The sequence below is a fragment of the Nerophis ophidion genome, linkage group LG16 (assembly GCF_033978795.1).
Source record: "Nerophis ophidion isolate RoL-2023_Sa linkage group LG16, RoL_Noph_v1.0, whole genome shotgun sequence".
In the NCBI taxonomy this organism is placed as follows: domain Eukaryota; kingdom Metazoa; phylum Chordata; class Actinopteri; order Syngnathiformes; family Syngnathidae; genus Nerophis; species Nerophis ophidion.
Window position 1 is genome coordinate 48,479,334 of NC_084626.1, and position 24,070 is coordinate 48,503,403.

Sequence of the window (24,070 nt, forward strand, 5' to 3'; positions counted from 1 at the left end):
GGCCCGTGTTTACTAAAAGTCATACATATCATCCATACTGACCTTTTTCAAGGGCCCGTGTTTACTAAAAGTCATAGATATCATCCACACTGACCTCTTTCAAGGGCCCGTGTTTACTAAACGTCATACATATAGTCCATACTGACCTCTTTCAAGGGCCCGTGTTTACTAAACGTCATACATATCATCCATACTGACCTCTTTCAAGGGCCCGTGTTTACTAAAAGTCATACATATAGTCCATACTGACCTTTTTCAAGGGCCCGTGTTTACTAAAAGTCATACATATCATCCATACTGACCTCTTTCAAGGGCCCGTGATTACTAAAAGTCATACATATAGTCCATACTGACCATTTCAAGGGCCCGTGTTTACTAAAAGTCATACATATCATCCATACTGACCTCTTTCAAGGGCCCGTGTTTACTAAAAGTCATACATGTCATCCATACTGACCTCTTTCAAGGGCCCGTGTTTACTAAACGTCATACATGTCATCCATACTGACCTTTTTCAAGGGCCCGTGTTTACTAAAAGTCATACATATCATCCATACTGACCTCTTTCAAGGGCCCGTGTTTACTAAACGTCATACATGTCATCCATACTGACCTTTTTCAAGGGCCCGTGTTTACTAAAAGTCATACATATAGTCCATACTGACCTCTTTCAAGGGCCCGTGTTTACTAAACGTCATACATATCATCCATACTGACCTCTTTCAAGGGCCCGTGTTTACTAAAAGTCATACATATAGTCCATACTGACCTTTTTCAAGGGCCCGTGTTTACTAAAAGTCATACATATCGTCCATACTGACCTTTTTCAAGGGCCCGTGTTTACTAAAAGTCATACATATCGTCCATACTGACCTCTTTCAAGGGTCCGTGTTTACTAAAAGTCATACATATAGTCCATACTGACCTTTTTCAAGGGCCCGTGTTTACTAAAAGTCATACATATCGTCCATACTGACCTCTTTCAAGGGTCCGTGTTTACTAAAAGTCATACATATAGTCCATATAGACCTCTTTCAAGGGCCCGTGTTTACTAAAAGTCATACATTTCATCCATACTGACCTCTTTCAAGGGCCCGTGTTTACTAAAAGTCATACATATCATCCATACTGACCTCTTTCAAGGGCCCGTGTTTACTAAACGTCATACATATCATCCATACTGACCTTTTTCAAGGGCCCGTGTTTACTAAACGTCATACATATAGTCCATACTGACCTCTTTCAAGGACCCGTGTTTACTAAACGTCATACATATCATCCATACTGACGTCTTTCAAGGGCCCGTGTTTACTAAAAGTCATACTTATCCATACCGACCTCTTTCAAGGGCCCGTGTTTACTAAAAGTCATACATATAGTCCATACTGACCTCTTTCAAGGGCCCGTGTTTACTAAAAGTCATACATATCATCCATACTGACCTTTTTCAAGGGCCCGTGTTTACTAAAAGTCATACATATCATCCATACTGACCTTTTTCAACGGCCCGTGTTTACTAAAAGTCATACATATCATCCATACTGACCTTTTTCAAGGGCCCGTGTTTACTAAAAGTCATACATATCATCCATACTGACCTTTTTCAAGGGCCCGTGTTTACTAAAAGTCATACATGTCATCCATACTGACCTTTTTCAAGGGCCCGTGTTTACTAAAAGTCATACATATCATCCATACTGACCTTTTTCAAGGGCCTGTGTTTACTAAAAGTCATACATGTCATCCATACTGACCTCTTTCAAGGGCCCGTGTTTACTAAAAGTCATACATACCATCCATACTGACCTCTTTCAAGGGCCCGTGTTTACTAAAAGTCATACATACCATCCATACTGACCTCTTTCAAGGGCCCGTGTTTACTAAACGTCATAGATGTCATCCATACTGACCTCTTTCAAGGGCCCGTGTTTACTAAAAGTCATACATATAGTCCATACTGACCTCTTTCAAGGGCCCGTGTTTACTAAACGTCATACATATCATCCATGCTGACCTCTTTCAAGGGCCCGTGTTCATTAAAAGTCATACATATCATCCATACTGACCTCTTTCAAGGGCCCGTGTTTACTAAACGTCATACATATCATCCATACTGACCTCTTTCAAGGGTCCGTATTTACTAAAAGTCATACATGTCATCCATAGTGACCTCTTTCAAGGGTCCGTATTTACTAAAAGTCATACATATCATCCATACTGACCTCTTTCAAGGGCCTGTGTTTACTAAAAGTCATACATGTCATCCATAGTGACCTCTTTCAAGGGCCTGTGTTTACTAAAAGTCATACATATCATCCATACTGACCTCTTTCAAGGGCCCGTGTTTACTAAAAGTCATACATATCGTCCATACTGACCTCTCTTAAGGGCCCGTGTTTACTAAAAGTCATACTTATCCACACTGACCTCTTTCAAGGGCCGGTGTTTACTAAAAGTCATACATATAGTCCATACTGACCTCTTTCAAGGGCCCGTGTTTACTAAAAGTCATACATATCATCCATACTGACCTCTTTCAAGGGCCCGTGTTTACTAAAAGTCATACATATCATCCATACTGACCTCTTTCAAGGGCCCGTGTTTACTAAAAGTCATACTTATCATCCATATTGACCTTTTTCAAGGGCCCGTGTTTACTAAAAGTCATACATATAGTCCATACTGACCTTTTTCAAGGGCCCGTGTTTACTAAAAGTCATACATATCATCCATACTGACCTCTTTCAAGGGCCCGTGTTTACTAAAAGTCATACATATCATCCATACTGACCTCTTTCAAGGGCCCGTGTTTACTAAAAGTCATACATATCATCCATACTGACCTCTTTCAAGGGCCCGTGTTTACTAAAAGTCATACATATCATCCATACTGACCTTTTTCAAGGGCCCGTGTTTACTAAAAGTCATACATATCATCCATACTGACCATTTTCAAGGGCCCGTGTTTACTAAACGTCATACATATCATCCATACTGACCTTTTTCAAGGGCCCGTGTTTACTAAAAGTCATACATATCATCCATACTGACCTTTTTCAAGGGCCCGTGTTTACTAAAAGTCATACATATAGTCCATACTGACGTCTTTCAAGGGCCCGTGTTTACTAAAAGTCATACATATCATCCATACTGACGTCTTTCAAGGGCCCGTGTTTACTAAACGTCATACATATAATCAGGGGCGTCACTAGACCTAATACTGTACTGGGGCCCACCTGGGCTACAAATAATTCATGTGAGCGTGCAAAACGCGCAATCAAAAACCTTTTTAGCACTTATCTATCACAAAAAATACATAAAAAGTGCTTTAAACGATGAAATCCTATTAGATGATGTTGTATGGATCTTTGACGAACCACCTGAAATTAACTAATGCATTCGGCCTACTTGTGCACTTTTTTTTACTCCAGACTTCTAAACTAGCTACTGCTAAAAGCAAAAAGGAAGAGCAATGAATCTTTTTGCAACATATATTGCAGTAATCATCTGCAAATTTAATATCTACAAAAGTAAAACAAAAAATAAAGCAGCCCTACATCTCTGGGTTCTTTTATACTATTTAATTTCCATTTCTGGCAATGATACTTATCCTATTTCAGATACACAAAACTATAAAATATACACAAAACAATAAAGCCACAGTAGTAGAATAAATGAACAACTGTTGTGTGTCGGTTCAGGGAATCATTTTCTGAGAAGTAAAACTGTAACGTCTTGTTTTCATTTTTGCAAAGTGGTCAATCACTTGACTCTGACTTAACTTGGAAAGTTCTTCCCTCTCAACTGACACGATGGCAAGATGGTGAAGTCCATCCTGCCCCAAGTGCGGAGGCGTCCCAGCACACCTTCACAACCGCAGCTGGACGTTGGGATGGTCCGAGAGATCTGAATGACCTGTGTCAAGGTCGGGAACATGACTTGATCCAGGCAGCTGACAACACTTTGCATGTCTGGGATTGGAAGACTTTCCTGCTTTCTGGTCAAAAACACCTCTTCAGGTTTTACATCAACATTGTAATGATCTGCCAGACCCCTGAGGTTCTCCTCACAGAGGAAGTTCCTGAATTACACCTTTTTAGAACTTGGTTGTTGAGAGATGAAAAACGCTGATCCATCTCAGCAAACCATCCTGTCAAGGCAAGGTAGATACAAGTTTCTTTTCCATATTGACCTTTTTCAAGGGCCCGTGTTTACTAAACGTCATACATATCATCCATACTGACCTCTTTCAAGGGCCCGTGTTTACTAAAAGTCATACATATCATCCATACTGACCTCTTTCAAGGGCCCGTGTTTACTAAAACGTCATACATATCCTCCATACTGACCTCTTTCAAGGGCCCGTGTTTACTAAAACGTCATACATATCCTCCATACTGACCTCTTTCAAGGGCCCGTGTTTACTAAAAGTCATACATATCATCCATACTGACCTATTTCAAGGGCCCGTGTTTACTAAAAGTCATACATATCATCCATACTGACCTCTTTCAAGGGCCCGTGTTTACTAAAAGTCATACATATAGTCCATACTGACCTCTTTCAAGGGCCCGTGTTTACTAAAAGTCATACATATCATCCATACTGACCTTTTTCAAGGGCCCGTGTTTACTAAAAGTCATAGATATCCTCCACACTGACCTCTTTCAAGGGCCCGTGTTTACTAAACGTCATACATATCATCCATACTGACCTCTTTCAAGGGCCCGTGTTTACTAAAAGTCATACATATCATCCATACTGACCTTTTTCAAGGGCCCGTGTTTACTAAAAGTCATAGATATCATCCACACTGACCTCTTTCAAGGGCCCGTGTTTACTAAACGTCATACATATAGTCCATACTGACCTTTTTCAAGGGCCCGTGTTTACTAAACGTCATACATATCATCCATACTGACCTCTTTCAAGGGCCCGTGTTTACTAAAACGTCATACATATCCTCCATACTGACCTCTTTCAAGGGCCCGTGTTTACTAAAACGTCATACATATCATCCACACTGACCTCTTTCAAGGGCCCGTGTTTACTAAACGTCATACATATAGTCCATACTGACCTTTTTCAAGGGCCCGTGTTTACTAAACGTCATACATATCATCCATACTGACCTCTTTCAAGGGCCCGTGTTTACTAAAACGTCATACATATCCTCCATACTGACCTCTTTCAAGGGCCCGTGTTTACTAAAACGTCATACATATCCTCCATACTGACCTCTTTCAAGGGCCCGTGTTTACTAAAACGTCATACATATCCTCCATACTGACCTCTTTCAAGGGCCCGTGTTTACTAAAAGTCATACATATAGTCCATACTGACCTCTTTCAAGGGCCCGTGTTTACTAAAAGTCATACTTATCATCCATACTGACCTCTTTCAAGGGCCCGTGTTTACTAAAAGTCATACATATAGTCCATACTGACCTCTTTCAAGGGCCCGTGTTTATTAAAAGTCATACATATCATCCATACTGACCTCTTTCAAGGGCCCGTGTTTACTAAAAGTCATACTTATCATCCATACTGACCTCTTTCAAGGGCCCGTGTTTACTAAAAGTCATACTTATCATCCATACTGACCTCTTTCAAGGGCCCGTGTTTACTAAAAGTCATACTTATCATCCATACTGACCTCTTTCAAGGGCCCGTGTTTACTAAAAGTCATACATGTCATCCATACTGACCTTTTTCAAGGGCCCGTGTTTACTAAACGTCATACATATCATCCATACTGACCTTTTTTGAGGGCCCGTGTTTACTAAAAGTCATACATATCATCCATACTGACCTCTTTCAAGGGCCCGTGTTTACTAAAAGTCATACATATCATCCATACTGACCTCTTTCAAGGGCCCGTGTTTACTAAAAGTCATACATATCATCCATACTGACCTCTTTCAAGGGCCCGTGTTTACTAAAAGTCATACATATCATCCATACTGACCTCTTTCAAGGGCCCGTGTTTACTAAAAGTCATACATATCATCCATACTGACCTCTTTCAAGGGCCCGTGTTTACTAAACTTAGGTCACTCACTGCCCCACAACTAGAGTCCACTACATAGTCCTCCATCCGTTTCTGCTTCTGCCTTCGTCTGGTAACAGTACATGACTCTGGGGTCTGTTGGCTGCACACTAGGCCAGGAGGACTCAGGACAGACATGGAAATATATTTTTTGAAAAATCTAAATGGGGCAACAAAACCCCATATTTTCAGCCATCTTTCTGAAAACATATACAGAAATGTTACTATTTTTTCTGGAAACAAAACCAGATGCTTTAGCTGTAGCCATTTTTCTGGTGACAAAACAAGATTACTTTAGTCAAAGTCACACCGGTTAACAAGACAAGTCTAACTGTGCTATTTTTCTGTGAAATCAACTTGAATGATTTAGAAATTTGGCTCACGACTTGATGATATGGAAAAAAAAAAAATTCTTCCTGAAGATAAACCATTTGAGAAGCACTCGACTCACACATGCTGACTCCAAATCCTCATTGATGCAGAAGCAGCAGACAATAACCAACATGATGTTTCATGTTCATTGGAAATTCCCCCGACAGCTCGTACAGCAAATGAATATGTTTGTCTTGATACAAAGAATAACATTAGCTAACTTAGCATAAAACAAGGTGACTCGGTAAAAAATCTGGGTATTATCTTCGACCCAACTCTCTCCTTCGAGTCACACATTAAAAGCGTTACTAAAACGGCCTTCTTTCGTCTCCGTAATATCGCTAAAATTCGCTCCATTTTGTCCACTAAAGACGCCGAGATCATTATCCATGCGTTTGTTACGTCTCGTCTCGATTACTGTAACGTAATATTTTGGGGTCTCCCCATGTCTAGCATTAAAAGATTACAGTTGGTACAAAATGCGGCTGCTAGACTTTTGACAAGAACAAGAAAGTTTGATCACATTACGCCTGTACTGTATATACCTTTATATACATATATACATACATATATACCTATACTGTATATACCTTTATATACATATATACATACATATATACCTGTACTGTATATACCTTTATATACATATATACATACATATATGCCTATACTGGCTCACCAGCACTGGCTTCCTGTGCACTTAAGATGTGACTTTAAGGTTTTACTACTTACGTATAAAATACTACACGGTCTAGCTCCATCCTATCTTGCCGATTGTATTGTACCATATGTCCCGGCAAGAAATCTGCGTTCAAAAGACTCCGGCTTATTAGTGATTCCTAGAGCCCCAAAAAAGTCTGCGGGCTATAGAGCGTTTTCTGTTCGGGCTCCAGTACTCTGGAATGCCCTCCCGGTAACAGTTCGAGATGCTACTTCAGTAGAAGCATTTAAGTCTCACCTTAAAACTCATTTGTATACTCTAGCCTTTAAATAGACTCCCTTTTTAGACCAGTTGATCTGCCGCTTCTTTTCTTTCTCCTATGTCCCCCCCTCCCTTGTGGAGGGGGTCCGGTCCGATGACCATGGATGAAGTACTGGCTGTCCAGAGTCGAGACCCAGGATGGACCGCTCGTCGGGACCCAGGATGGACCGCTCGCCTGTGTATCGGTTGGGGACATCTCTACGCTGCTGATCCGCCTCCGCTTGAGATGGTCTCCTGTGGACGGGACTCTCGCTGCTGTCTTTGATCCGCTTTGAACTGAACTCTCGCGGCTGTTTTGGAGCCACTATGGATTGAACTTTCACAGTATCATGTTAGACCCGCTCGACATCCATTGCTTTCGGTCCCCTAGAGGTCCTCTCCAAGGTTTCTCATAGTCAGCATTGTCACTGGCGTCCCACTGGATGTGAATTCTCCCTGCCCACTGGGTGTGAGTTTTCCTTGCCCTTTTGTGGGTTCTTCCGAGGATGTTGTAGTCGTAATGATTTGTGCAGTCCTTTGAGACGTTTGTGATTTGGGGCTATATAAATAAACATTGATTGATTGATTAGCTTCAACTTAAGACAATGATGTTGCCTAGCTAGCTAGGACTTCACTTACATCTCTCATTCCTGCTGCTTCTTCCCTGCTGCGGGCGAATAACTTTCTGATATCCATCTAGGAGTTAGAGTTTGAGTCAAATCAAAATCAAAATAATATAATTAACAAAATATTGTTGGCTAACGTTACCTACCTCACGCAGTGATTCTCATTCTCTCTCTTTCAACTGAAGTCCCCACACATGAATAAATTACCATATTAATTAGCCATTTACTCATTGTTACGTGGAGTGAATACAGTAGCAATCAATTACCATACTAAGTAGTATGTGCGCTGTAGTCTATGTTATGTAGACTTAAAACTCTGAAGCGTTTTCTTTTATTGGTGAATTTTTTACTGGGGCACTGCAGATCAATACTGGGGCATGTGCCCCAGTGAAATCTGTCTGCCGACGCAGCTGCACATCATCCATACGGACCTCTTTCCAGCTACACAATTGATCAGTGGTAGCATTTTTCAATTTACAGTAATGCACTGTAAAAAGAGGAATATAGATTTTACGGTAAAAAAGTAGCACCTAAGTCCCCAGAAATGTTTCAAATAACACAGGTGCGTTTTTTTTTTTTACTTCACAGTAATGCACTGTAAAAAATTGCCATAGAATTTATGGTTAAAAACTGACAACTCAGTCGGCAGAATTCATCCAATTCTGTGTGTGTGTGTGTGTGTGTGTGTGTGTGTGTGTGTGTGTGTGTGTGTGTGTGTGTGTGTGTGTGTGTGTGTATTTAGGGAAGTGGTAATGTTTGTGAGCTGGTAATGCATTTTGGTAGCCATTATTTTCCCAGGAGAACACTTCCTAACACACACACACACACACACACACACACACACACACACACACACACACACCTTCTCCCAGCTCTGGCCTTTTCCTCTCTGCAGTAGATGAGAAGAACAATGGCCAAGTCAGCAGGGAAGAGAACAAAAAAAGCAACATAGTGAGTAAAAAGTTAAATTGAGTGAAGAGACTTCCTGTCCTCACTTTCCCATCACTTGGAAACATCTAGAAGCTGACTCCTTAACTTGTATTACCACAATGCACCCGGCAGACATATTTGATATTTCCTTCAAATTCTGCACGAAAACACCAATACTCGGGATGTAGACGCTCCCAAAACACGGCAATAAGACACTTGCCCCGCCTCCTGATGATGCGGCCCCGCCCACATTTACAGGCTAAACCAGGTATGCATTATGTACATACGGCTAGCCTAAATAGCATGTTAGCATGGAGTGACCAAACATGCCTGATAAGCACGCCAACAAATTGATGAATACAGAACTCCCCTTTGTGCATTCACGCACAGCATAAAAGGTTTGGTGGACAAAATGAGATAAAAGAGTGGCATAAAACACATCTTTAAAGTACCACTGATAGTCACACACACACACACACACTGGGTGTGGTGAAATTACCCTCTGCATTTGACCCATCCACTTGTTCCACCCCCTGGGAGGCGAGGGGAGCAGTGAGCAGCAGCGGTGGCTGCGCCCAATACTTAGGTCTACTACACTACTGTATTTAATGTTGTCATGATGGTGGTACTTAATGAATACTTAGGTCTACTACACTACTGTATTTAATGTTGTCATCACGGTGGTACTTAATGAATACTTAGGTCTACTACACTACTGTATTTAATGTTGTCATTATGGTGGTACTTGATGAATACTTAGGTCTACTAAACTACTGTATTTAATGTTGTCATTCTGGTGGTACTTAATGAATACTTGGGTTTACTACACTACTGTATTTAATGTTGTCATCATGGTGGTACTTAATGAATACTTGGGTCTACTACACTACTGTATTTAATGTTGTCATCATGGTGGTACTTAATGAATACTTGGGTCTACTACACTACTGTATTTAATGTTGTCATTATGGTGGTACTTAATGAATACTTAGGTCTACTACACTACTGTACTTAATGTCATCATGGTGGTACTTAATGAATACTTAGGTCTACTACACTACTGTATTTAATGTTGTCGTCATGGTGGTACATAATGAATACTTGGGTCTACTACACTACTGTATTTAATGTTGTCATCATTGTGGTACTTAATGAATACTTGGGTCTACTACACTACTGTATTTAATGTTGTCATGATGGTGGTACTTAATGAATACTTGGGTCTACTACACTACTGTATTTATTGTTATCATGGTGGTACTTAATGAATACTTAGGTCTACTACATTACTGTATTTAATGTTGTCATCATGGTGGTACTTAATGAATACTTAGGTCTACTACACTACTGTATTTAATGTTGTCATTATGGTGGTACTTAATGAATACTTAGGTATACTACACTACTGTATTTAATGTTGTCATGGTGGTACTTAATACTTAGGTCTACTACATTACTGTATGTTATTGTTGTCATTATGGTGGTACTTAATGAATACTTAGGTCTACTACACTACTGTATTTAATGTTGTCATCATGGTGGTACTTAATGAATACTTAGGTCTACTAAACTACTGTATTTAATGTTGTCATTATGGTGGTACTTAATTAATACTTATATCTACTACACTACTGTATCTAATGTTGTCATTATGGTGGTACTTAATTAATACTTATATCTACTACATTACTGTATGTTATTGTTGTCATTATGGTGGTACTTAATGAATACTTAGGTCTACTACACTACTGTATTTAATGTTGTCATTATGATGGTACTTAATTAATACTTATATCTACTACACTACTGTATGTTATTGTTGTCATTATGGTGGTACTTAATGAATACTTAGGTCTACTACACTACTGTATTTAATGTTGTCATCAGGGTGGTACTTAATGAATACTTAGGTCTACTACACTACTGTATTTAATGTTGTCATTATGGTGGTACTTAATGAATACTTAGGTCTACTACACTACTGTATTTAATGTTATCATGGTGGTACTTAATGAATACTTAGGTCTACTACATTACTGTATGTTATTGTTGTCATTATGGTGGTACTTAATGAATACTTAGGTCTACTACACTACTGTATTTAATGTTGTCATCACGGTGGTACTTAATGAATACTTAGGTCTACTACACTACTGTATTTAATGTTGTCATTATGGTGGTACTTGATGAATACTTAGGTCTACTAAACTACTGTATTTAATGTTGTCATTCTGGTGGTACTTAATGAATACTTGGGTTTACTACACTACTGTATTTAATGTTGTCATCATGGTGGTACTTAATGAATACTTGGGTCTACTACACTACTGTATTTAATGTTGTCATCATGGTGGTACTTAATGAATACTTGGGTCTACTACACTACTGTATTTAATGTTGTCATTATGGTGGTACTTAATGAATACTTAGGTCTACTACACTACTGTACTTAATGTTGTCATCATGGTGGTACTTAATGAATACTTAGGTCTACTACACTACTGTATTTAATGTTGTCGTCATGGTGGTACATAATGAATACTTGGTCTACTACACTACTGTATTTAATGTTGTCATCATTGTGGTACTTAATGAATACTTAGGTCTACTACACTACTGTATTTAATGTTGTCATGATGGTGGTACTTAATGAATACTTAGGTCTACTACACTACTGTATTTAATGTTGTCATCAGGGTGGTACTTAATGAATACTTAGGTCTACTACACTACTGTATTTAATGTTGTCATCAGGGTGGTACTTAATGAATACTTAGGTCTACTACACTACTGTATTTAATGTTGTCATCAGGGTGGTACTTAATGAATACTTAGGTCTACTACACTACTGTATTTAATGTTGTCATTATGGTGGTACTTAATGAATACTTAGGTCTACTACACTACTGTATTTAATGTTATCATGGTGGTACTTAATGAATACTTAGGTCTACTACATTACTGTATTTAATGTTGTCATCATGGTGGTACTTAATACTTAGGTCTACTACATTACTGTATGTTATTGTTGTCATTATGGTGGTACTTAATGAATACTTAGGTCTACTACACTACTGTATTTAATGTTTTCATTATGGTGGTACTTAATGAATACTTAGGTCTACTACACTACTGTATTTAATGTTGTCATTATGGTGGTACTTAATGAATACTTAGGTCTACTACACTACTGTATTTAATGTTGTCATTATGGTGGTACTTGATGAATACTTAGGTCTACTAGACTACTGTATTTAATGTTGTCATGATGGTGGTACTTAATGAATACTTAGGTCTACTACACTACTGTACTTTAATGTTGGTCATTATGGTGATACTTGATGAATACTTAGGTCTACTACACTACTGTATTTAATGTTGTCATTATGGTGGTACTTAATACTTAGGTCTACTACACTACTGTATTTAATGTTGTCATTATGGTGGTACTTAATGAATACTTAGGTCTACTACACTACTGTATTTAATATTATGGTGGTACTTGATGAATACTTAGGTCTACTAGACTACTGTACATGATGTGGTAGTTGGAGTGTTTACTGAGGTGGTGAAGACAGTAGAAGGGATGATCTAGTAATACTGTACATGTACAGTGTGGGTGAGAAGACTGTCTTCCAGTTGTAAAAGCAGCAGCACATGGCTGCATGACTGTAATGACATCAGGATGATCACATGAAGGACTAACAAGTCACAAAGTGAGTGTGTGGTGAAGAAAAAGGTCAATTGGTGATTCGCATTTTAAATGTGAGCAGATTTATCTTTTTGTTTCATGATGCTGCTTGTTTGCACTTTAACTTCTCTTGTGTGGCTGTTGACTTTGAAATACAACTCTCTCTCTCTCACACACACACACACACACACACACACACACACACACAAACACACGCACACACACACCCACACACACACACACAGTACTTCCCTTGCAAGAGTGTGTAAGTGCCATCTCCAAAATTGTGATTAAGGATATCAAATCTCACATTTACATTTATCACAGAGATGTGTGTGTGTGTCCGTTGAAGTGTGCGTGTGTGTGTGTGTCTCTGTTTAAGTTTGTGTGTATGCGTGTATGTCTGTGTGTGTGTGTGTGTGTGCGTGTCACTGTGTGTGTGTTTGTTTGTCCGTTGAAGTGTTTGTAAGTGTGTCTGTGTGTGTGTGTGCGTGTTACTGTGTGTGTTTTGTGTATGCGTGTGTGTGTGCATATGTATGTGCATTTCTGTGTGTGTGTGTGTGCATGTGTCTCTGTTTAAGTTTGTGTGTGTGTCCATTGGTGTGTGTATGTGTGTCTGTGTGTGCATGTCAATTTGTGTGTGTGTGATTGTATGTATGTGTGTGCGTATGTCTATGTGTGTGTGTGTGTGTTTGTGTGTGCATTTGTCCGTTGAAGTGTGTGTGTGTTGAATTTTATGTACGTGTTTCTATGTGTGTGTGTCGCTGTGTGCGCGTGTCACCGTGTTTGTGTGCGCTCGTGTGTTTGTGTGAGTGTGCATGTGTGTGCGCGTTTCTGTGTGTTGAAGTATGTGTGTGTGTGTGTTGAAGTGTGTACGTGTGTGTGTGGGTGTGTGCATTTCTGTGTGTGTATGTGTCTCTGTTGAAGTTTGTGTGAGTGTCCGTTGATGTGTGTTTGTGTGTCTATGTGTGTATGTTTCTGTGTGTGCGTGCATGTCACTGTGTGTGTTTGTGATTTTGTGTGTGTGTCTGTGTGTGCATGTGTCACTGTGTTTGTGTGCGCACGTGTGTTTGTCTCTGTTTAAGTTTGTGTGTATGCGTGTATGTCTGTGTGTGTTTGTGTGCGTGTCACTGTGTGTGTGTTTGTTTGTCCGTTGAGGTGTGTGTATGTGTGTCTGTGTGTGCGTGTTACTGTGTGTGTTTTGTGTATGGGTGTGTGTGCGTATGTATGTGCATTTCTGTGTGTGTGTGTGCATGTGTCTCTGTTTAAGTTTGCGTGTGTGTCCATTGGTGTGTGTATGTGTGTCTGTGTGTGCATGTCAATTTGTGTGTGTGTGTGATTGTATGTATGTGTGTGCGTATGTCTATGTGTGTGTGTGTGTTTGTGTGTGCATTTGTCCATTGAAGTGTGTGTGTGTGTTGAATTGTGTGTACGTGTTTCTATGTGTGTGTGTGTGTCGCCGTGTGCGCGTGTCACCGTGTTTGTGTGCGCACGTGTGTTTGTGTGAGTGTGCATGTGTGTGCGCGTTTCTCTGTGTGTTGAAGTATGTGTGTGTGTCCGCTGAGTGTGTGTGTGTTGAAGTGTGTACGTGTGTCTCAGTGTGTGTGTGCATTTCTGTGTGTGTATGTGTCTCTGTTGAAGTTTGTGTGAGTGTCCGTTGATGTGTGTTCGTGTGTCTATGTGTGTATGTTTCTGTGTGTGTGTGTATGTGTCTCTGTTGAAGTTTGTGTGAGTGTCCGTTGATGTGTGTTTGTGTGTATGTTTCTGTGTGTGTGTGTGTGCATGTCACTGTGTGTGTACGTATGTGTGTGTACGTGTGTGTGTGTGTTGAATTGTGTGTATGTGATTCTATGTGTGTGTGTCTGTGTGTGTCTCTGTGTGTGCATGTGTCTCTGTGTTTGTGTGCGCACGTGTGTTTGTCTGAGTGTGCATGTGTGTTGAAGTATGTGTGTGTGTGTCCGTTGGAGTGTGTGTGTGTGTTGAAGTGTGTATCAGTGTGTGTGTCTGCGTGTCACTGTGTGTGTGTCCGTTTGAAGTGTGTGTTTATATATTTTGCACCGTTATACAATGGGATAAATCAGAAACTGATGACATAGTGTTGTGTTTTACTTCACAGAGATGTATGGATAACCTGCAGATGCATTTGCAACTATATTACGTTTCCTTCCACCCACATTTAATGCCAAACAAACACTTACCAATCGACGGATTTAAGTTGCTCCAGTGTCAAAAGATGCGAAAGTCCTGATCGTTTGGTCCGCACATTTTACCGCCGATGCTAACGCAGCTATTAGGCCATGCTATGGCTATGAATAACGTCAATAGCTTCAGTTTCTTCTTCAATACTTTCATACTCCAACCATCTGTTTCAATACATGCGTAATCTGTTGAATCGCTTAAGTCGCTGAAATCCGAGTTTGAATCCGAGCTAATGTCGCTATATCTTGCTGTGCTATTCCCATTGTTTGTTTACATTGGCAGCACTGTGTGACGTCACAGGGAAATGGCCAGTGTCTTCGCAGAGAGCGAAAATAAGGCACTTTAAAGCTTTATTTAGGGATATTCCGAGAACGGTCAAATTTTGAAAAATACAACAAGCCACTGGGAACTGATTTTTATTGTTTTTAACCCTTTTGAAATGGTGATAATGTTCCCCTTTAACAAAGTGGAGTAGAGACTCTTCAAAGGTGAGCTCGCATTGAAGCGGGACTCGGCCACGTTTGACGTTGACACACCAGAGAACGCAGCTGGCGTCCGATCCGTATAACACGTGGACGCAAACGTTCATGCTCGCCAGTGCTTCTTTCCTCTCTCTGCTGAGCCACCACCACCTCCACCACCTCCACCACGCCGCCGCCCCCCGAAACAAAGAGAGAGAAAAGAAGCGCTCACCTCAGGGATGTTTCCAAGCTCGCACGCAGACCCAACGGTCTGTGCCAACCGCACCAGCGCACGCTTATCAGCAGGCAAAAGAAGCGCGGCGAGGCCTGACAATTAACTGTCGAGCAATGACTGGATTTCTCTGATAACCTTTTATTGGGTTCCTCCTGCGCACGGCCGCACGCCTGCGAGCACCAGAGATGTGCAGTAAAGATGAGCTCAAATCTCACCCGCCATATTGTGCATGTGTCAGATGTGTCAGGATACACGCCTGTACAGTGTGTGTGTGTGTGTGTGTGTGTGTGTGTGTGTGTGTGTGTGACCTGCACCGTTGCATCCCCTCTAAAGCCGCCAAGATTGTGTGGTCAGCATGCACGCTGGGCCGTAACCGATGGCAACTGCTCCTGCAGGCCTGGGTGTTGACCCAGAGGTCAGACATGGTCTGGTAGACAGTGCAGCAGGTGAAACACTGCCCTCTGGTGGCCAGGCAGCGTACAGTCCTCGCCAAGAGTGAAACAAGGTTTTCAGACCCTTTTTGAGCCAAGGCGCTGTTTTTTTTTTTTTTTTTGATTGACAAAAATCCCCCCCCCAAGCGTTCACGACTTCAAATTGGAAGGCTGAGGTGCCCCCTCCCCACACCCGCTGGACTAAAAGGCAAGTGAACTTTATGGGGGAATGTTGCCGATACTTCACAATCGTGATGAGAAACAAGACCAATGGACTTCATTTTATGTATTCTAATTTCTAAATATTAAACAAATCCAATTAAAAGTCCCTTCAATTCTCTCTATGGAGCCCCTAAACAAACATTCAAACACCTCCATTAGAGTTTTATAAACATCATGTAAGTATATATGTCATGGAGTATCATTCATTCATTCATTCATACATACATACATACATATATATATACACAGATACATATATATATATACACATACCTATATATATATATATATATATATATATATATATATACACACATACATATATATATATACATACATATATACATACATACATATATATACATATATATATGTATATATGTATACATATAAATATATACATATACACATATATACATATATATATACATATATACATATATATACACACATACATATATATATATATACATACATATATACATACATACATATATATACATATATATATGTACATATGTATACATATAAATATATACATATATACATATATACATATATACATATATATATACATATACATATATATATATACATACATACATACATATACAAACCCTGTTTCCATATGAGTTGGGAAATTGTGTTCGATGTAAATATAAACAGAATACAATGATTTGCAAATCCTTTTCAAGCCATATTCAGTTGAATATGCTACAAAGACAACATATTTGATGTTCAAACTGATAAAAAAAAAAAAAATCTGCAAATAATCATTAACTTTAGAACCTGATGCCAGCAACACGTGACAAAGAAGTTGGGAAAGGTGGCAATAAATACTGATAAAGTTGAGGAATGCTCATCAAACACTTATTTGAAACATCCCACAGGTGTGCAGGCTAATTGGGAACAGGTGGGTGCCATGATTGGGTAAAAAAGAAGCTTCCATAAAATGCTAAGTCATTCACAAACAAGGATGGGGTGAGGGTCACCACTTTGTAAGCAAATCGTCTAACAGTTTTAGAACATTTCTCAACGAGCTATTGCAAGGAATTTAGGGTTTTACCGTCTACGGTCCGTAAAATCATCCGAAAGTTCAGAGAATCTGGAGAAATCACTGCACGTAAGCCATGATATTACGGACTTTTGACCCCTCGGGCGGTACTGCATCAAAAACCGACATCAGTGTGTAAAGGATATCACCACATGGGCTCAGGAACCCTTCATAATACCACTGTCAGTAACTACAGTTGGTCGCTACATCTGTAAGTGCAAGTTAAAACTCTACTATGCAAAGCCAAACACATATATATGTATATATACATACATGTATATATACATCCATCTTCTTCCGCTTATCCGAGGTCGGGTTGCGGGGGCAACAACCTAAGCAGGGAAACCCAGACTTCCCTTTCCCCAGCCACTTCGTCTAGCTCTTCCCGGGGGATCCTGAGGCGTTCCCAGGCCAGCCGGGAGACATAGTCTTCCCAACGTGTCCTGGGTCTTCCCCGTGGCCTCCTACCGGTTGGACGTGCCCTAAACACCTCCCTAGGGAGGCGTTCGGGTGGCATCCTTTGTGTGTGTGTGTATATATATACATATATTTGTGTGTGTGTGTGTGACAATCATTGGCACTTTAACTTAACTTAGTGCACGCATTCCTGGAAAGCAAATAATGTTTTCCATGGTGCCCTACCATAGGAGCCCTCCCTTAAAGCAACACTTGATTGACCTCAAAAACTTCAAATTGAAAGCCATCACTAACTCTCTTGGCTCCAACTGCCTGGAGGCCTAGAAGCACTTAGCTCCCTGCTGCTGCCACCTGCTGGTACGCAAGAGTATGACATGTTGACGCCAGACAGCACACATGCTCACATTTTTGGAATTATTGGATTGCAAAAAGATTTTTGAGACCAATTAGGTGAAATTGCATCATTTCCCACAGCACCAGACATGATCCAGTCTGCCCCGACACAGTGGTTGAAAACGACTCTCTGCGAGAAGATAATGATATGTTTAATGACGTGATGTTACAGAGAGGTGGAGTTGTTATTATTATTATTATTATTATTATTATTATTATGGAATATTGGCAGCATCAAGTGTGTATTTACGTACAAGGAACAAGGCTTTTCTCTCACATAGTAATTGCAATTAGTTTGGATGTTTGCAGTTTATTTCCCAGGAGGAAACACTTTTACAACCACGCTAACATCCTCAAACATGTTCTTTTATTATCACTATCCTATCTTTGAGTCTATTTCTGTTTCAGCGCTCTTTCCTTTCTTCACATTTGGGTGGCGAGGGGCGCTGACCATACACGCCACTTTCTGTTTACCAATTAGTGTCCCCACCTGCTGCCGCCACTAATCATGCCACTTTATATACCCGTGTAGCCCCCGCCTTAGCATGCATGTTTCGTTTTGTGTTTTTTTTTTTGCCTCATTATTTGGAATAAACGAGTCTTACCTGCACGCCGCTTCTGCCGCTTTCCGCATTCTTGCATGGTGGGAACGCCAACGCAGGAGAATGTCTGTCTGACGGTGCCTGCAGACACAATGTTGGTCTTCTGTGGTCAGGACTCGAGAGTGGGTGGACAGCACCTCTGCTGTCTGCAGGCCAGTACTGCACGCGCTCTGTCAGCTCACACATTTCAGCAGCAAGCGCAGCAAATGTGCAGGGAGGCTACATGGATGCCATCCACACTAACTAAACCTCTTTCATAGCGCTCAACCCCAAAATAATGGCCCCTGAAAAGAAAGAAAGAAAGGAAAAATTAGCAGTAAAAGCAGGAAAGAAGGAAAAAAGAAAGGAAGGAAGAAATGAAGAAGGAAAATAGGAAGAGAGAAAGAAGGAAGGAAATAGAATGGAAGGAATAAAGATGGGAATGAAGGAAAAAAGAAGGAAAGAAAGAAAAAGGAAGGAAAGCCGGAAAGAAGGAAATAAAGAAAGGACAAAGGAAAAAAAGAAAGGAAGGACGAAGGAACGAAATATAGAAAGAATGACAGAAAGACAGGAAAGAAAAGGAATGAAAGAAGGAAAGAAAAAAGAAAAAGAAAGAAAAGCAGGAAATAAGGAAAGGAGAGAAAAAGCAAGGAAGAAAGAAGGCATGAAGGAAAAAAACAAAAAAGAAAAGAAGAATTAAAACCGTGAGGAAAGCTGGAAAGAAGGAAAAAGGAAAGAAAGGAAGAAGGAAAGAAAGAAAGAAAGGAAAAATTAGCAGTAAAAGCAGGAAAGAAGGAAAAAAGAAAGGAAGGAAGAAATGAAGAAGGAAAATAGGAAGAGAGAAAGAAGGAAGGAAATAGAATGGAAGGAATAAAGATGGGAATGAAGGAAAAAAGAAGGAAAGAAAGAAAAAGGAAGGAAAGCCGGAAAGAAGGAAATAAAGAAAGGACAAAGGAAAAAAAGAAAGGAAGGACGAAGGAACGAAATATAGAAAGAATGACAGAAAGACAGGAAAGAAAAGGAATGAAAGAAGGAAAGAAAAAAGAAAAAGAAAGAAAAGCAGGAAATAAGGAAAGGAGAGAAAAAGCAAGGAAGAAAGAAGGCATGAAGGAAAAAAACAAAAAAGAAAAGAAGAATTAAAACCGTGAGGAAAGCTGGAAAGAAGGAAAAAGGAAAGAAAGGAAGAAGGAAAGAAAGAAAGAATGACAGAAAGAAAGGAAAGAAGTAAAGGAAGGAAGGAAGGGGAGGAGGAAAGAAAAAAGAAAGAAAAAAGAAAGGAAGGAAGAAGGAAAAAAGAAAGAACAACAGAAAGAATGGACAGGAGGAAAGAAAAAAGAAAGAAGAAAGAAAGAAAGCAAGAAATAAGGAAAGGAGAGAAAAAGAAAGGAAGAAAGAAAGCATGAAGGAAAAAGAAAGAAGGAAAAAAACAAAAAAGAAAGGAAGAATTAAAAACGTGAGGAAAGCTGGAAAGAAGGAAAAAAGAAAGGAAGGAAGAAGGAAAGAAAGAAAGAATGACAGAAAGGAAAGAAGTAAAGGAATGAAAGAAGGAAAGGAAGGAAGGAAGGAAGGAAGGAAGGAGAGGAGGAAAGAAAAAAGAAGGAAAAAAGAAAGGAAGGAAGAAGGAAAAAAGAACAGAAAGAAGGACAGAAAGAATGGACAGGAGGAAAGAAAAAAAAGAAAGAAAAAAAGAAAAAAGAAAGAAAGAAAGAAAAGCAGGAAATAAGGAAAGGAGAGAAAAAGAAAGGAAGAAAGAAGGCATGAAGGAAAAAGAAAGAAGGAAAAAAACAAAAAAGAAAGGAAGAATTAAAAACGTGAAGAAAGCTGGAAAGAAGGAAAAAAGAAAGGAAGGAAGAAGGAAAGAAAGAAAGAATAACAGAAAGAATGGAAAAAAGTAAAGGAATGAAAGAAGGAAAGGAAGGAAGGAAGGAAGGAGAGGAGAAAAGAAAAAAGAAGGAAAAAAGAAAGGAAGAAAGAAGGAAAAAAGAACGAACAACAGAAAGAAGGACAGAAAGAATGGACAGGAGGAAAGAAAAAAGAAAGAAAGAAAAAAGAAAGAAAGAAAGAAAAGCAGGAAATAAGGAAAGGAGAGAAAAAGAAAGGAAGAAAGAAGGCATGAAGGAAAAAGAAAGCAGGAAAAAAACAAAAAAGAAAGGAAGAATTAAAAACGTGAGGAAAGCTGGAAAGAAGGAAAAAAGAAAGGAAGGAAGAAGGAAAGAAAGAAAGAATGACAGAAAGAAAGGAAAGAAGTAAAGGAATGAAAGAAGGAAAGGAAGGAAGGGGAGGAGGAAATAAAAAAGAAGGAAAAAAGAAAGGAAGGAAGAAGGAAAAAAGAAAGGAAGGAAGAAATGAAGAAGGAAAAAAGGAAGAGAGAAAGAAGGAAGGAAAAAGAATGGAAAGAATAAAGATGGGAATGAAGGAAAAAAGAAGGAAAGAAAGAAAAAAGGAAGAATCCAAAAAGGAAGGACAGCCGGAAAGAAGGAAAGAAAGAAAGGACAAAGGAAAAAAAGAAAGGAAGGACGAAGGAACGAAATATAGAAAGAATGACAGAAAGACAGGAAAGTAAAGGAATGAAAGAAGGAATGAAAAAAGAAAGAAAGAAAGAAAAGCAGGAAATAAGGAAAGGAGAGAAAAAGAAAGGAAGAAAGAAGGCATGAAGGAAAAAGAAAGAAGGAAAAAAACAAATAAGGAAGAATTAAAAACGTGAGGAAAACTGGAAAGAAGGAAAAAAGAAAGGAAGGAAGAAGGAAAGAAAGAAAGAATGACAAAGAAAGGAAAGAAGTAAAGGAATGAAAGAAGGAAAGGAAGGAAGGGGAGGAGGAAATAAAAAAGAAGGAAAAAAGAAAGGAAGGAAGAAGGAAAAAAGAAAGGAAGGAAGAAATGAAGAAGGAAAAAAGGAAGAGAGAAAGAAGGAAGGAAAAAGAATGGAAGGAATAAAGATGGGAATGAAGGAAAAAAGAAGGAAAGAAAGAAAAAGGAAGGAAGAATCCAAAAAGGAAGGAAAGCCGGAAAGAAGGAAAGAAAGAAAGGACGAAGGAAAAAAAGAAAGGAAGGACGAAGGAACGAAATATAGAAAGAATGACAGAAAGACAGGAAAGTAAAGGAATGAAAGAAGGAAAGAAAAAAGAAAGAAAGAAAGAAAAGCAGGAAATAAGGAAAGGAGAGAAAAAGAAAGGAAGAAAGAAGGCATGAAGGAAAAAGAAAGAAGGAAAAAAACAAAAAAGAAAGGAAGAATTAAAAATGTGAGGAAAGCTGGAAAGAAGGAAAAAAGAAAAGGAAGAAGGAAAGAAAGAAACAATGACAGAAAGAAAGGAAAGAAGTAAAGGAATGAAAGAAGGAAAGGAAGGAAGGAAGGAAGGAAGGAAGGAAGGAAGGAAGGAGAGGAGGAAAGAAAAAAGAAGGAAAAAAGAAAGAACAACAGAAAGAAGGACAGAAAGAATGGACAGGAGGAAAGAAAAAAGAAAGGAAAGAAGGAAAGGAAAGAAGGAAGGAGAGGAGGAAAGAAAAAAAAGGAAAAAAGAAGGAAAAAATAAAGAATGACAGAAAGAAAGACAGAAAGGAGAAATGGAGGAAAGAAAAAAAAGGAAAAAAGAAAAGGAAGAAGGAAAAAAGAAAGTACAACAAAAAGAAAGACAGAAAGAAAGGAAGGAAGAAGGAAAGAAAGAAAGAATGACAGAAAGAAAGGAAAGAAGGATTGAAAGAAGGAAAGGAAAGAAGTAGGAGGAAAGAAAAAAGAAGGAAAAAAGAAAGGAAGCACAAAGGAAAAAAGAAAGAACAACAGAAAGAAGGACAGAAAGAATGGACAGGAGGAAAGAAAAAAGAAAGGAAAGAAGGGAAGGAAGGAAGGAAGGAATGAGAAGAGGAAAGAAAAATAAGGAAAAAATAAGGAAAAAATAAAGAATGACAGAAAGAAAGACAGAAAGGAGAAATGGAGGAAAGAAAAAAGAAAAGGAAAAAAGAAAGGAAGGAAGAAGGAAAAAAGAAAGTATGACAAAAAGAAAGACAGAAAGGAAAGAAGTAAAGATATTAAAGAAGGTATGAAAAAAGAATGCCGAAAAATAAAGAAAGGAAGGCATAAAAGAAGAATAGAAGGAAAGAAAGAAAGAAAAAAGGAAAGGAGGAAAGACAGAAGGAAGAAGGGAAGAAAGAAACAAAAGAAACGAACAAAGAAAAGGAATGAAAGAAGAAGGAGGAAGGAAAGGAATGAAAGAGTAAAGGATAAAGGAAGGAAGAATGGGAGGAATGAAAGAAGAAAAGAAGAAGGAAAGAAGAAATGAAAGAAGGAAAGGAATGAAAGAAGTCCGCACATGCAGTGTCCTAAGTCGTCCACAAGATGTCGCCACAGCACAATAACAACACGCCTTGGTCCAGGCTTCTGCGCATGTCCGGGTTGCTCTCTCGTCTAAAAGGAGATTGGATGAAGCTGTCAGAGTAGTCCTGCTTGGACAACATAGACCTGAAGCCAGCAGAGTAGTCCTGCGTGGACAACATAGACATGAAGCCAGCAGAGTAGTCCTGCTTGGACAACATAGACCTGAAGCCAGCAGAGTAGTCCTGAGGAGGTCTAGACTCCCTAAAGTCCTTCATAAGAACTCCGTGACGTCATTTTTGCACAAACAAAAATATTCAACATGATTTAAATAAGATGAAGACCCAAGGACACTCACCTGCTGTCTCACTCCTTCATCATCACACGAGGAAGTGACTCACCCTCTCACCTGCAGGGGGAGGAGCCTGAGCAGCTGAAAACAATCCCAGTCAATCAACGTTCATCTAACAGCGCATGTGCAAGTAAATTAGTCCTGCCCTGAACCAGGACTTGCAGGCACTCCGAAAGGGGCTTTGATAGTCCTGCCCTGAACCAGGACTTGCAGGCACTCCGAAAAGGTCTTCGAGACTGCATCGGTAAGCTGAGGTTCCTGTATCGGCCCACGTGGGAGAGTCGACACATTCATTTCATCACAGAAGGCATCTTTAGATCGAAATATTTGAATCAGACTTTTTAATGGGTCTGCAAAGATGAAATGTACCTGATAGAATGTGGACTAAAAATTAATTTTTGTTTTGTTCCTGAAATAATGATTCGACTTGTTTTATGTGTTGGTAAACATTGTTTTTACCAAATTCAAACTCAGAGGTGGGTAGTAACGCGCTACATTTACTCCGTTACATCTACTTGAGTAACTTTTGGGATAAATTGTACTTCTAAGAGTAGTTTTTATGCAACATACTTTTACTTTTACTTGAGTATATTTATAGAGAAGGAACGCAACTTTTACTCCGCTCCATTTATCTACAATCAGGTCGCTACTCGCTACTTTTTTTTTTATCGATCTGTTAATGCACGCTTTGTTTGTTTTGATTTTGTCAGACACGCATTCAAAGTAGGAACTGCGCATGCCTGCGTTTCACCAATCACATGCAGTCACTGGTGACGTTGGACCAATCAAAC

The 24,070-nt window shown here is 39.4% G+C and overlaps 1 protein-coding gene across 1 annotated transcript in view; it reads right to left on the reverse strand.

The window, feature by feature from the left end:
• Positions 1-23,585, reverse strand: part of LOC133535495 (histone deacetylase 7-like) — a 184,088-nt gene extending 160,503 nt beyond the window's left edge. The window contains exons 1-3 of the mRNA XM_061875380.1: positions 23,286-23,585; positions 22,926-23,020; positions 18,646-18,926 (exon numbers count right to left, since the gene is read on the reverse strand). The gene's annotated coding sequence lies outside the window, so the exon portion shown is untranslated. The remainder of the gene's footprint in view (positions 1-18,645; positions 18,927-22,925; positions 23,021-23,285) is intronic.
• Between the last annotated feature and the right edge of the window lie 485 nt (positions 23,586-24,070).